The following is a 14,244-nucleotide window of genomic DNA, read 5'->3' as shown; positions in this document are numbered from 1 at the left end:
CTTGTAATTTAGGGAGATAAGTAATTAGAATTTTGATAGGGATTGCAGCGAGTCGTAAGATCTCCTTGGGGAGTATAATTGACACTAATAGTAAGTCTTCTAGTCCATGCATGTGAGATCTGTGTACATACATGCAAGCACACATACATGCTCCCAAGTGTGCACACACACATTTGCACGTGCATGAAAACACACACAATGGGTAGGTTATGAGCACCTCCTTCTTGCTACTCTCCATTAATACCATGCCATGAAATTGCCAAGTCAAAGGATGTTTCCTTACCAACATCAATGGAGGGCCTATTCTGTGCCTGACACTGTTCTAGGTGCTGGGGAGAAAGCAAAGAATATAGTGGATAACAGTCTCCCTCTACTGAGGGGGAGGTGGTAGAATTTAATGATCGATGCAGACACAGAGACCTGCAGTTGTCTTGTTGATTCACAGTTCCATCAGTGATGAGGGTAAGGAATGTCCCATTCTGACATCCTAAGTACCACTCCCGAGGCAGGGGCTCCATCTAGGAGGCTGGACTCTACACTAGGCACTCTACAAGAACAGGAATATGCAACTCATGCATTAGACAATATTAGGAGATGGGAATGGAATTGTCCACTAAGCAGTGTCAGGGTCACAAAGGCAACACCCATTGGATGTGCTGTCAGGGATGGGGTAGGGAATAGAGATGAAAAGACTCATTAGAAACAGACTAATATTAGCACCAGGGACTGAAATGGAGCAACTTATATTTGACGCACATATGACTACGTCAAAGGAACCCCACTATTATGTATAACGATAATGCACTAATAAAAACAATTTTAAAAAGAAAGAAATAGCTTGAAACTGCCCCTTCTGGGAGAATCAGCAAGTACTGGGGACACTGAGAAGGAATAGGCTGGATGCACAGGGTGGGTGAAACTTCCCTTCACTGAAATGTACCACTAAAGGCCCAGATGAAGCAGTACACTTTGGGATAGACCACTGGGGAAGGGAGCCTTGTATTTTAAAATAAACCATTCTGCGTCATGTGCAATGGGCTTCCCACCAAGCAGGAACCTTAACACATCCAGTCAGGATGAGGCCTCTGAAGACTCTCAGGTCACTGTCATTCCATGTATGGCCCCAGCTACTTGGCTCTACAGATCCAACCCTAGTGCATCCAAGAAAAAAGGCGAAGAGTTAAGTGAATGGTTCTGGGGTGGAGCAGCAGGGCAGAAATTAAGGATGACACTAAAGTCTGTTTGGTTTAGATATGATTGCCATTCAGGACCTTCCAGGTTAGAGAGCATGCACGGTCTGGGTGTCAGGGGTGCTGTCTTAGTTTGGAAGCTTACAGCCCCAAAGGTGGGGCTTCAAATAGTGGAGATGGAGGTGGATGTGGAGAGTTCAGGATCCTACCCTGGAACCTCAGTCAACTCACCAGTCCAAAAGGCAGAAGGTATTACCAGGTCAGTAAGATCACTGGCTCGTTAAAAAAATGCCTGATGGATCCCATTATATTGATCGGAAAGCCCACTATCAGTTTACAGACACACCAAGAAAACCATTCACAGTCAGAAATCTGTGAATGCAGTTCAAAGAGGATTGGGTTCCTCCAGAACCAGTCCTGATTCCTCCAGGGAGATGGCAACCTGATCCATAAAAAGAAGTAAATGCTTAAATGATGTCTTTTTAGGCATTAGGCAGCAGAGATGTTGAGAGCATCTTGGTAATTAGGGCTTAGGTGGATTCTTAAGGGAACGAATATATCACCAGGCATCAATTAAGCCCTGACTTTGTTCAAACATCTTCCAGAAATGCGGCAGGTATGAGACTGAGTCCTCAGGGAGTGGAGATCCACCAGGGGATCGGAGATGAGCCAGTGTGTGTGTCTCCCAAGAAGATGAGGCCCACCAGGAAGGCCACATCAGCCTCACACCCAAAACAGCACTGCCTCCCAGCTGTGACTGCCCATGAACAAACAGCCCTACCCCAGGGTTGCTCTCCTGGTGTATGTGTGGAAAGATATCTGTACTATGTCAAATTACACCAAGCTATGTGTAAGTACAGAGACCCTCCCACCCCATTCCCTTTATACCTGATTTATGAATTGGAAGGGGACAAGCATACTCAGAGGAAAACAGAAAGGACTGGGAATGAGGGGCTGATGAGGGGGCGGGGTCAGAGGGACAGTAGCACCCCTCCATATCGGTGTATGGTCGGTGCCATATAGCCCTGGCACTCTGCGGCAAACACTTTCACCATGTGCCCCTTTCATCTTGGGTCATTCATGCTCAAAGGATCTGCAGAGGGCCATCTGTTCAGGGTCGAGGAGGGCAGAGAAAATCAGGGGGCTCCTGGATTCACATGCTCAAGAGTCAGAAAGACACCATTCAGGGTGAACAGGATGCTGGGCAGGAGGTCCATTGTTGAGCTGGAGGCGGGTTCCTAGAAGCATCAGATCTGCTGTAACCACCAGAAGACCATCGTGGTTGACAGGGACACACTCAGCCTCTCCTTACCCAAAGAGTGATACTGTGGCATAAGGGCATCTCAGGCCTGAGGGCAGTGAGGGTTCATCTCCAGGATGGCACAAGACTTCTTACCTAGAACATATTCTCACTATGATAGGCACAGGACTACAGGGTGCATCAGGCCCAGGTATATGTGAATCATTCCCCAGAAGCAGCCTCTGGGGGCAGAACCTGGGTCTTCATCCCCTGGAAAAGGATACTCAGGTGCTTTGACCAGGGTCCAGATGTAGGGGTTCATTCTCATTCTGCCCTATTTCCATCTCTCTCTCTCTCAGTAGTAGGGATAGAATTCAGGGGCAATCAACCACTAATAAAGAGCCCCAGTCAAGTTTTGTATTCTATTTACAGACAGGATTGAACTGAGTTGCTTAGTGCCTTGCTAAATTGCTGGAGCTGGCTATGGACTCACAAGCCTCCTGTCTCTACCTCGGAAGATTACAGGCATGCACCACCATGCCTGGCCCTCCTTTCTCTTTCATCCCACCCCCGTGTCTCACTCAGGAGACTGGGAGAAACATGGCTGTGGCCCTATCTAGCATGGATCCTGGAAGGAGTGACATTGTGGGTGTCACTGAGGCCATCCATCACATCACTGAGTTATTTCAAGGTCTGTGTCCAAAATGAGAGGTCCCTGGCCCATTACAGGTTGTCAGTTGTCTGACTAGTTTCAGGATGTCCACCCAGGATGTGAGGTCTGTTGAGCCCTGAGGGGCTTGTGTCCAGAGTGAAGGATCTCAGGGTTCTTTATGAATGTGTGTGCTGGTGTGTGAGGTATGTGATCTGTTTTAGGTGCTGTGTCTACCATATACATTCTCTGCAGTTTTTGTTCTGCATGTCCAGAATTAGGGTTTGAGCTCTGCAGAGTAGCGATGTGCAAAATGTGATGCAACCCGACATTCCTCACCCTATGCTCATGAGATCACAGATGTTATCCAAAACAAGGGTGTCTGATCTTTTTTGATTCCGGATCCTGAATGTGACCTCTGTGACCCAATCATAAGTCTGTATCCCAGGGACTGAGGTTGCTGCAATTTTGAGGGGTTGACCATTTCCTGGTTTGCGAACTTTGGGCTTTGTGCACCAGGCTCTGACTTCTCTGAGATGTCGGTTACACATACCTTCATGCATGAGGTCTCTGTGTTTTCAGTACCAGCCCTCTCAGATGTGCATGTGCCTGCATACCAGGGTAGGGATCCAAGCTTTTGTGGATTTGTATGTCCAGGGTGGGAGGTCTGGGAGCTATTTGGGTTTTTAAGTCGTGAGTTATGAAGTTGTTGGCATGCAGTTGAGTCTACACTTCAGAACTTGACATCTCAGGGCTCTTCTGAGTCCCTGGCCTCATTCATTGAGCTGAGCAATCTAGGTTCAGTCAAGTGTGAGGTATTGCGTGTCCAAAGATTTGAGGTCTGTGAGTTGTGCTTTCCTGGATTGCGTTCTGGGTTCTGCGTGGCACTGGGATACTTGGGGTTTGGTGACTTATAGGGTGAGGTCCCTGAAGTAGCTGGAAGTTCATGTCCAAGGTGTGATGGTTCTGAGCTGAGGGAAGATCTGTGTCACAGAGACAGGCATGGTCTGCCTTTTGTTCAGTATTCCAGGGTCTCAAACACCTGAGCTATGAGTAGGTTCCACTCTGGGAAGAGAGACATTGTCACATTCCCAAGTTCAGACAGGAGGGTTTTGACCTCCTCCTGATGTTTCATTTTCACAACTGTCCAGAAACAGTGAGAGGTTATCCTGAGACTCCGTTCACTTCAGCTTCCCAAAGCCCACATTCCTTATCTAAATGTTCAGTTTAGTCAGCTTCCTTCAGACCCTGCCCTGGGTTGAGAATCCTGCTGCTCTTTAGAAAGACAAGGCACCTCCCTCAGCCACAGCTGAGGAAATCTCAGTGACAAGGGAAAACGGGCCCCCCACCCAAGTACGAACAGGACATACCCATCTTGTCCTGGGATATTATGGTCTGCTTCCTTCTAGGCCTCACGACACCCAGAAAGTAACCAAGGCAGAGGCACTGCTGCAGCTCATCACCCACACAATTAAGGGCCTGGATCCCAGGACACTGCTGGGTAAGAGAAGACACTAGCTCTTGGGAGCACCTTTGAACCTCTATGGGACTTTTACCTGAGAAGCACTGACGGCACTGTATCCAGACCCCTTCGGACCCTTCCTCCCATTGGACACATCTGAAATCAGAAGTTGGGGCTGGGGAAAAGAAAGGGATGCCGTGAAAGGCCATCTCTGGCCAGGGAAAGAGGATGGGCCCTACTGTCCAGCAGGAAATGCAGGATGAAAGTGCACAGATCATTTACCAGAAACGTGGGTTGGGCCGATGATAGTGAACTATCTCATAAGATCACCTCCATCTCCAAGATACCCATGGTTTCATGGTATTAACTTCTCACTAACCACACGTTATACACTGCTACATGAGAGAGAGGTTCAGAGACAGAACTCTTGGTTCCTTCTCTGGTAACTTGGAACGTGGTGACATGACAGGTTCCTGATAACGACCCATGCCATTTCCACGTTGCGCACAATGGGATAACAAGCCAAGTGGAGAATGGGATGTTCTCTTCAACTGCCAGGATTAGTGTTTCAAGCCAATTGTACCAGAGCAGGAAGCTTTAGCCATTTTCCAAAACACCCTCTGTTGGAGGACAAGCAACCCCTTGCTTCTACCGCATGTGTTCCCAAACCTGCAGAGTATCGAGGACAGTGCCTTCAGGATCATAGACAAGAGCACCCTGTCTATCACATGCTGGGGAAACTTCCTTCTTAATGACAAGTGAGCTTTGTGGGACTCACCTTGCACCTTGGCCTCAGAGCACTATTCGCTGTGGAGCCCAGCTGCCAGTCTCTGGAGGGGTGAAGTCTGGGGAAGCCTTCTCACCTGTAGGGTCAGGGGAAAGGGAGTCACACCCCATGACGTTTCTAGCTTCTCTTATTCTCCAATTCCATAAGGCCAATGGGAACTTCATGGATGTGTGTTGAGCCTCCCCTCTGTAACAGGCATGGGAATCGTCTCACTATTATTTAACAGTGAGATCCTTTGGGGGCAAGTCATCTGAGCACTGGGGGAGGTAGAAATCTTCTGCTTACTCTTGAAACACACACAAAAAAAGGTTGAAAATGAGAAAAAGGGACGAGGGAAACAAGTTCACACACAGAGTTCAAAGCATCTCATAGTCACCCAACCACATTAATCACACTGCTCTCCTGAGTGTTTCCTAAGGTGACGTGGTTTGTTTTCAACTTACCACTTCCAGGAATGACTTGAGGCTCCAAACTAGGGCCAAAATGCTGACTAAATTAAAATTTCTGGAAAGTCAGTGTGTGGGGTTTGAAACGAAACCGGGCAGCCTTGAGACTCAGATGACAGAACTGTTCGGCAATAATTGTGCCTCAGACTGATGCAGCTGCTGCCACACAGCGACCTGGCCTGAGCACACTGAGGCCACTACCAGATGGGGGAAACTAGGACCCAACAGGGTCTCAGTCCAGTGGGAAAGGACACACGACCCTTCCAGCGACAAACCTGTGGATGGTCTTCTCTGAGCCAGGGCAGCTTGCAGAGCTAGGGTTCATCTGGGAACAGAATTAACAGAAATCCCTGCCCAGGGACCTGGGGATGTGATTCAGAGGTAGAGTTCCTGCTTCACATTTGTCTCCAATGATAGGGACATCTACATCAGCCGCAGCAAAGAGAATGGGACTGTGGCCCTGAATGGGCACGTCTAGGAGGGCAATAACATACTCTTCGTAAGTGTTGAAGGCCTAAAGAACCTACTCTAGACCTGTTTCATAATGCAGCCTATGCTCCGTCACTGTAAGTGCAGCACAGGTTATAGTGCAGAATGGACTGAAGAGATGTCGAGGTGAATGGGAGCCGTAGCTATGGTGCTCCTGCCAGTGTCTGCCTTCACCATGGTCATGGCCTAGGCTGTCACGAGACACTGGTAACACCTTTGGAAGGCTTGCTGTCTTCTAGTGCTCCCAGTGAACTTCACATTTCTCTTACCCTCCTTCCCTGCTGTTGTCCCATAATCCTTCTCTCTCTCTCTCTCTCTGCACAGCTAACACATGACTTAAAGGGCCTGATTCCCACCCAGAAGCTTGCTGTTCAAAATCTCCAAGTCGTCATATTCTAATCAAAGTGTAAAGGTATAACTGGGAGGAACGCTGAAGAAAACAAATGAGGAGTTTTGTGTTTTACTAAGACTGTCAACAGAAACTCACCTACTACCCAAGCCTGAAAACACCCATCACCATGGGTGACAGCATTTTTCTTAGCTGGCATGCCATGAAGGCCAGCTGCAGGACATGAGATAAAGATATACATGGTACACACACATATGCATATGTGACAGCATGATACCAATGCCTTAGGGAAACTGAAGAGGTGAGAAAGCTACTACCTGGTTTCTAAGATTATGATTTAAAAGATGATTTTAGCTGAAGAATTTAAAGAGCTATTTGCAAAGAACATATTGCGCCATAGTGGAAATGCCCACTCAGTGTCATCTAAAAAATTAACAACTGAAGGAACTAACTGAAAATCACAGAAGAATGGTATTTCTTTTCACAATAGCCAAGGTGAAGGAGAGGTAAAATTTGCTACAAGATAGCAAAATCTGCTCCCATCAGTAAGTACTAAAAACCTTGTGATATTAAGGTAAGACTCATCAATCTCTAGCTACCCTAGTGGCTTCTTTGGTACCTTTCAGTGCTGCTAAAGGTCAGCTGGGTTGACTCGGATCAGGGTTATGGCAAAGGGACCAAACCGACCCTTCAAAACCATTCTGGAAGGACAAAAGATAGTGCCTCCAAGGTGGCACCTGAACCCTCTCAGGTTACCTACTGGTCCTTTAGGTTTCTATTAACAGGCAAACCCCGAGAAAAGGAACTGCCTTCTGGACAGGATGAGCATGAAATCAGCTCTGTTTCTGATTTACGAAAGACGAGAAGGCCTGGACTGTTTTTTTTTTTTTTTTTTTTTTTTTTTTTGGGAAAGTCTCCAAACACAGAGCATGGCCTTTAATAAGTTAACAAATGATTTTTCAGAGACAGGGTAGGGAGAGGAAGAAATGCTATTGAATCAGAAATATTGAAATGGACAAGTAAGCTGCAGGTGCGAGTATCAAACAGAGTAACTAGAGTCCCCATGGAGAAGGAGACATTTTGACACAGATGAGAAGAGGAAGAAGATTCAGTCAAGCAGACACCAGGGGTCAGGGTTTTCCACACAGAGAGAACAGCTGGGAAGTGTGTCTGAGGCAGAGCTTGCCGAAACAGTGCAGACACACTGCAAGGACACCAGAGCAGCCTGGAGTGAGGAAGAGCTGAGCAGAAGGCTGAAAGTGTGAGGGTCAGAGGGCCAGGCTGCTGTGGGACGAAGAAGCTTCAGCTCTATCAGCCGGACAGTAAAGGACAACAGAGGGTCACAGATGCCCAGGCAAGGCAAGGTGTGGGGAAAGGAGAGAGGTGGGGCAAGAGAAATCAGCAAATAGGAGGGTTTGGGCAAAAAGCTAGGACCACAACCAGGTAAGGCTGAGAGAGCCCATGGGGACCTCACTGGCATCTTCATACTGTCCACAGCCTTGTCTCAAGGGACATCTCTGCTCTAGCCACAGTACCACATACTCAAATACCAGGCCCAAATTCACTCAGTAGTCCTCCTGCTGAACAGGGGTCTACTATGTGCACCGGACACTTGAGAAACTCTGGTGACGGACCAGAGCAATACTACTGGGAGGCTAGACTGGAGCCTGATGGACCAAGAGACTGCCCAACATATACTCACAATATTTGGAACCTCTTTCCTCAGAGTTCCAGAATTAGACATGGGATGAAACCACGATCTTCCTTTCCACCCTGGCGGAAGACAATCCAAGCACAGGGGAACCCTTTGTTCATTGTCGTTTCTGCTACAGAAATAACTGTAACTATAACAGCTATCCGTTTCTGTCCAAGTAACTTTGCTCAAAGTTCTTCAATCACTAAATAAGCAAGTTCTAACCACTTGCTGGGCAAGGAGATGGGAAGGAGCATGCAGGGATGACATAGGCAGTACCTTTGCAGGCTGAGGACCTCCCCCCGCACTCTGGTGTGGTGGGAGAAGAACTATGCCAGAGTTTAAGCCACAGCACCCCACGAACATACAGAAGGGCAACTCACACTCACCTACAGGGTGTCTGGGAGGGTTTGCTCGGGCCACACTCACCAGAGAGGGGTCGGCGTCGCAGATAGGTGCTCTGATTATCCACATCATAGAATGGAGAGAGCTGAAGAACAGAGCTAGACTTCCATCCTCAGTCTGGTGGGCCCCACATCACTATGCTTCGGTGTCTGGTCGACTCCAGGGCTGTGTTGAAGCCATTACAAACATTTCTTCTGGCACTGCTTGCCTCTGAATTCCTATTATCTGTCAGGGAATGAGATTAAACAGAGTGAGACATAATTTGAGGGTGGAACTGAAGATTTCCTGCTGGAAGAGAAAGCCCTGTGCCACTGTAAGCTGAAGCCAACCTTTCCCACCAAGGAGACTCCAGGGCTCTCGGGTCACAGCAGCTCCTGGGAAGGCAGACACTGAGTGTCCTAGAACCCTCAGGGTGGCTTCACCTGATGGGGGCCCATGTTTCTCAGATGCACGTGGTGTTGGAACAACAAGGACCATCCAACACAGCACGGTATCTGCATCTCGGCAGGCAGCTCTGAAACCCAAACAGATGGTTTTGCTGTACCTGGAAAGAGGCCTGGCTATAAAATTGGACAGAACTGGGATGTGAATCCCAGACCCAGGCTCTTCTGCATCAGCAATCCAACTTCTTACTGTTCGTCTCCCTTTGCTATGCAGAACCAGATGCTAGGGCCCCTGGGATTCTAGCTTACACTCCAGGCAGGATGAGGTTGAGAATGGTGGTGGTGGGACTGGTGCCATTTCCACCTTTTCTTATTTATTGTTCCCGTGTCCACAGCACATACTTCATTTCACGCTTAGGTGTGCTGAGTTAAAAGGAATTACACTGGGCTTCAGTGAACAAAATTCATGCGCACAGTTTACTATGTTGCAGATAGAACCAGCTGTGGACCTGACTTCTCTAGTGGATGGTGTAAAACTGACACAGAATCCCATGTGGGAAGCGGATGGCATCCTTAGTAAAAGATAAATGACGAGTTGCATGCAAGCACTGCAAAGTCCCTTGGAGGGTCCCCGAGTCAAGACTAATGACCTTGGCCTCTCTGCTGACCCACGCCCTGGCAAAGGGAGGACAGCTCGGCTAGTACACTTTCTTTTTAGTTATACAAGACAGCAGACTCCATTTTGAGATATTTAAACAAGCATGGTATATATCTTATTCTAATTAAAATCACAGTCTTGTGGATGGACACCATGTTGAGATTCACTGTGGTGTATTCACATATATACACATAGGAAAGTTATGTCAGACTCATTCCTCTGTCTCAGAATGCTTTGTCACTGCAGAAAGCTCAGACTGTATCTAAGACGGAACCTGCCGTGGACCATCATTACTCCAAAACAGTCGTTATCAAGGGCAGATCAAATCTTGTTTACTTAATTTCCTTGGTCAAGGAGGCTATAAAGTGACAGATTCGTTCCTTGTTTCTGCTACTTAACTCTCCACTGCAAGGGAGACTCCCAGCCTGCATCCCATCATGGTACAAAAACTATAGCTGCAACTGCAAATTCCAAAGTCAAATGCAACACTGGGTCCATATGAATGAAGGGGAGATCTTTGTGAATGTATGCTATTCTCTTCCTTGAAATCTTTTACACATATGCCTTTATTACTATTTACATAGGTGTCACTATTCTTTAAGCTTATTTTTATCTTATATAATTAAGGCATACGACATGATGTTTTGCACTACATACACAGTGAAGTGATTACTGAGGTCTATCAAATTAAACTGTGGCCTTCCACACTTACCATTGTGTATCGTATTTCTCAGTAAAACTTGCCCCGGAAGCCCAGCTCTCAGACCTATTCCAATTAGTCAGTCGATCTGGGAAATCTATAAGGAATCTTCATCATGTGCCAAGTCAGTAAGCTTTTCCAGCCATCTACTCCCTAGGTAAAACAGAAAGTGCAGCTAGGCGTGATGGCAAACACCTGTAATCCCAGCGGCTGGGGAGGCTGAGGCAGGAGGATCATGAGTTAAAAGCCAGCCTCAGCAACTCAACCAGGCCTTAAGCAACTCAGTGATGCCCTGTCTCTAAATAAAATGTAAAACAAAACAAAACAAAACACCAAAACCAAAGGGTGGTATGTTGGAGAAAAAGGTGTGCAGAGGGTGGGCGTGGACAGTTTCAGTTTGGGACATGCTGATCATTAACTGTTGTGGGAGTCAACCACAACAGTGACTCTGGGGAGCTGACCTAACCTCTCAGTGCCTAGCATGCCATTTCTGTGATTGGAGAATAATAAATAAGAATTAGAAAACATGACTTAATTAGTTTCATCTGTTTAGTGTAGGGGAATGTTCTCTTTTTATCCAGAAGCATGGTGGTGGTTATGGTCAGGTACTCACCATGCAAAAATGGGAATCTCTCTACTTACCCACATATAGGCTTCGGGTGTGCTCACCACAGAACATGTTTTGCAAATGCTGAAAGATTGGCAGGAAGGAAGGGGGGGAGGAGGAAAAGTAAGTAAATTGAATATAATCCGAGCTGACCACCTCCTGCGTGGAGCATAATTGTCTGTCTCCTATGGAAGACTTAACCTCTCCTCCTCTCATCCTTCAAGCTCCTGATAATAGGCCCTCTCTCTCTCCAGCCGGTAGGGCACGGGCTTTGGGATCCACTTTCCCTACCACTCTTTTCTCTTGGAGGTCACGTCCACTGCCCCAGAGTTCACCGAGTGCAAAAATGTGACTGGTGGGTGGTTAGTTGGCTCAAGAGGTCTACAGTTTAGGAGGGAGGACTGATTCAGATATCTGGATCTGGAATGGGGTAATGAAGCCACAGACACTTGGATTTGCATCAGTGATACCCCAGTTATTCCCTGTGTAACTCTGGGCTGGTTATGAAACCTCTCTGTGGCCGTTACCTCACTTTATAAACATTTTTGTTTGGCGCTGGGGATCCAACCTAGGGTCGCCAACCTGCTGGGCAAAACCTCTGCCACCTGAGCTCCAGCCCTCATTTGGGGCTGGGGACAAAGTTCAGTGGCAGAGGGCATTCCTAGGTGGCGCAAGTCCCTGGGTTCCATATCCAGCACTGGAACACAAAAAGTCACCTCATCTATAAAACGAGGATGATGATCCCGATCTGGGACAATTACTGATTTCTGCCTTCACCTACACCACGAGTATGCGACCATCTGGAAAGTATAAAATGCTGTTCATGGGTTAGTAACTTCCAGGGCAAAATGATCATCTCTTTCCATACATATGGATCTGCTTGGAAAGGCATGAAAGATGCCCTGCTTAGTTTGACCTTGTTGACAATGTTGAACATCTCCTGACTCCTGATGCAAGTCATGGCGAAGAAATTCCAGCATGATTTCCTGCTCTGGGAAACGCTGACCACAAAGGACCACCCTTCCCCATGCGACTAAAGTTATGTGGCCTGCACTCTGTCCACCCGGCCACCAGTCCCACACAACTCGGATATGACAGGCCCTCCTGACTCCTGGTCCACTGTCTGTCTCAAGGATGATGCGCTTAGTTTCTTCTCCTCGACTAGCTGGGCAGCGATAATCACTCCCCATCCAGTTTACAGAGAGCACCTCTGATCATATCAATAACCTCCGTCCCCGTAAATCTCCCCCAGTATACCCTGTCTATTCCTCGCGAAAAAGCAAAGGCAAGAGCCACCCCGCCGCGACACTAGTATCCACATCCAAGGCCCTCTGCCTACTGCAGCAGCCCCAATGGATTCCATGTCTTTGCGTGTGTGCGTGCGCACGCGCGTTCCTCCTCGGTGGGCTCCTTCCGCCCTTGCAAAAGCAGCTAGTGAAAAAAACCCAAATCACAGAGCGGGTATCCGGTCTCGCGCGCTCCAGACCAGAACGAGCCAGCCCGTCCCCGAGCAGGTGGCCTCCCGTGGCCCCCTCGCCGGTTCCCACGAGCCCCGCCTGTGACGTCACCTCCGCTGCCCGGAATCTCTTCCCACGGCCTCGGCGAGCATCGCCGCGTCCCGGACCCGCGCTCTCGAGGTCGCGAGGGCCCGCGGCGGTGCGCTGCCCGGACGGCGGGCGGCCTCGACGCCGCCGCTCCGCGGGGCCGAGAGGGAACGCGCGGGCCGCGACCCCCTAGCCTGCCGCTCCGCGGAGCAACCCGGGCCGTCCCCTTCCCGACTCGCACTGCAGCTGCCACAGCGAACCCAGGTCCCCGGTCTCCTCCTCCCAGGCGTCCCTGCCCTCTGACGCACGCCAGGCCCACAGACCCCGCCTTCCCTGGCGCGGCCTCTCTAGCCTCCGGAGGGCGGCTCCTCTCGGTGATCTTAACCCTTTCCTTCCAAGCGCCGCGGTGCGTTACCAGGGCTGAGGAGAGCCGGCGGCGCGCCGGCGAGCAGACGCCCGGACCCGCTCCGGAGAAAGACCGCGCGTGAGACAGCCCGAGTGACACCGAGACCTAAGGAGCCCGAGCGACAGAGATAGAGAGAAGCGGGTGGGAGAGAGGCTCGGAGAGACGGAGAGCGTGGGAGCCACAGAGAGACAGGGAGAGACTGAGAGAGACTGGGAGGCGAGGGGGCTGGGAGAGAGACAGACGCAGAGGGAGCCAGAGACCCCGAGAGACGGAGAGAGAGGGAGGCCGAGGGGGAGAGACAGAGTCTCCCTGGCACCGGCTGGGTGAGAGAAGGAGAAGAGAAGGGGGTGGGGGAGAGACTCGGAGAGAACCTCCTGGACCAGGCCAGGTGCGCCTGTGGGTCCTGGGACCGGAGTCCTCCTTTGGCCAGCCGTGAAGGGCGCTTTCCGAGGGGACCGTTGTTTTTCTCAGACGCCCCATCTCGTCCTTATCAGAATGGCGGGTGGACAGTCTGCGTGTGGCGTATTTCTCTTTCTCTAGCTGGGGCCCGGCGTTTTGAAGCCGAGAGATAGGACTGAAACTTCCTGTGGGCATCCTTAACAGCTGGGTGCGATCGGGCTCGAATCCGTGTTCAACAGGTTCAGAAATAACCTGTTTCCTCGGTATCGCCTCCCACTCCGCCTCATCTCCCACCCCACCATAGGAGACAAAAATCTCTGAAGTGATTTCAAGGAAGGCGACATTTCCCAAATGGAAACGTCAGAGAAAGTCTTCCCAGGATGCGTGAGAGCCAGAGGGCTCAGGATGTGACTTAGAAGCAGGCAGGCTCTTAGTAGGCTCTGTGATTCCTGCATTCGCATGCAAGTGTTTGGACCTTTTCCATCAAATCACTATGCGAGCTGCAGTGTGTGATGTTCAGAGAGGGAGGGCATCTTTGGTCGTCCCGTTGGCTGCAATGCAGCCGATCCTGGGCAGTTGACCTGGGTGGGATCAGCAATTTGGTGTCATGATAGGCTGACAGATTTCCACTGGCACTTCCCTTGCGGTTTCCCTAGATTCACACGGTCCTATGGGGTGTGTTGCATTTGTGTGTTGACCTGCGTGTGTCAGGGTAGTGTTAGTTTTGTCCAAGAAGGGCCAGTGAGTGGCCTTGCTTGGCTGAGCCTCTTGGGGTACCCGCAACAGGGAGAAAGGCCAGAGAGGAAGCAGTTCTCTGTTTTCAGGAGCAGAATCCCA

General features: G+C 49.4%; 1 long non-coding RNA gene across 14 annotated transcripts; it reads right to left on the bottom strand.

The window, feature by feature from the left end:
- Positions 1-279: 279 nt before the first annotated feature.
- On the bottom strand, positions 280-13,833 carry LOC308639320. Of its 14 annotated transcripts, none has more exons than XR_014020055.1 (8): positions 12,627-12,765; positions 11,094-11,142; positions 10,464-10,604; positions 8,735-8,935; positions 8,315-8,435; positions 5,320-5,404; positions 4,636-4,716; positions 280-329 (listed from the first exon to the last, which is right to left on the bottom strand). It is a non-coding gene; the product is annotated as an uncharacterized lncRNA (long non-coding RNA). The 14 variants fall into 14 exon arrangements; XR_014020057.1 differs by lacking the exon at positions 280-329 and adding an exon at positions 2,319-2,446; XR_014020056.1 differs by lacking the exon at positions 4,636-4,716 and having other exon boundaries at positions 314-329.
- Positions 13,834-14,244: the final 411 nt, after the last annotated feature.

Source organism: Spermophilus citellus (genome assembly GCF_964194105.1).
Source record: "Spermophilus citellus genome assembly, chromosome: X".
Classification (NCBI taxonomy): Eukaryota; Metazoa; Chordata; class Mammalia; order Rodentia; family Sciuridae; genus Spermophilus; species Spermophilus citellus.
The sequence above is the reverse complement of the archived record's forward strand: the minus strand, read 5'-3'. Positions and strand labels throughout refer to the sequence as shown.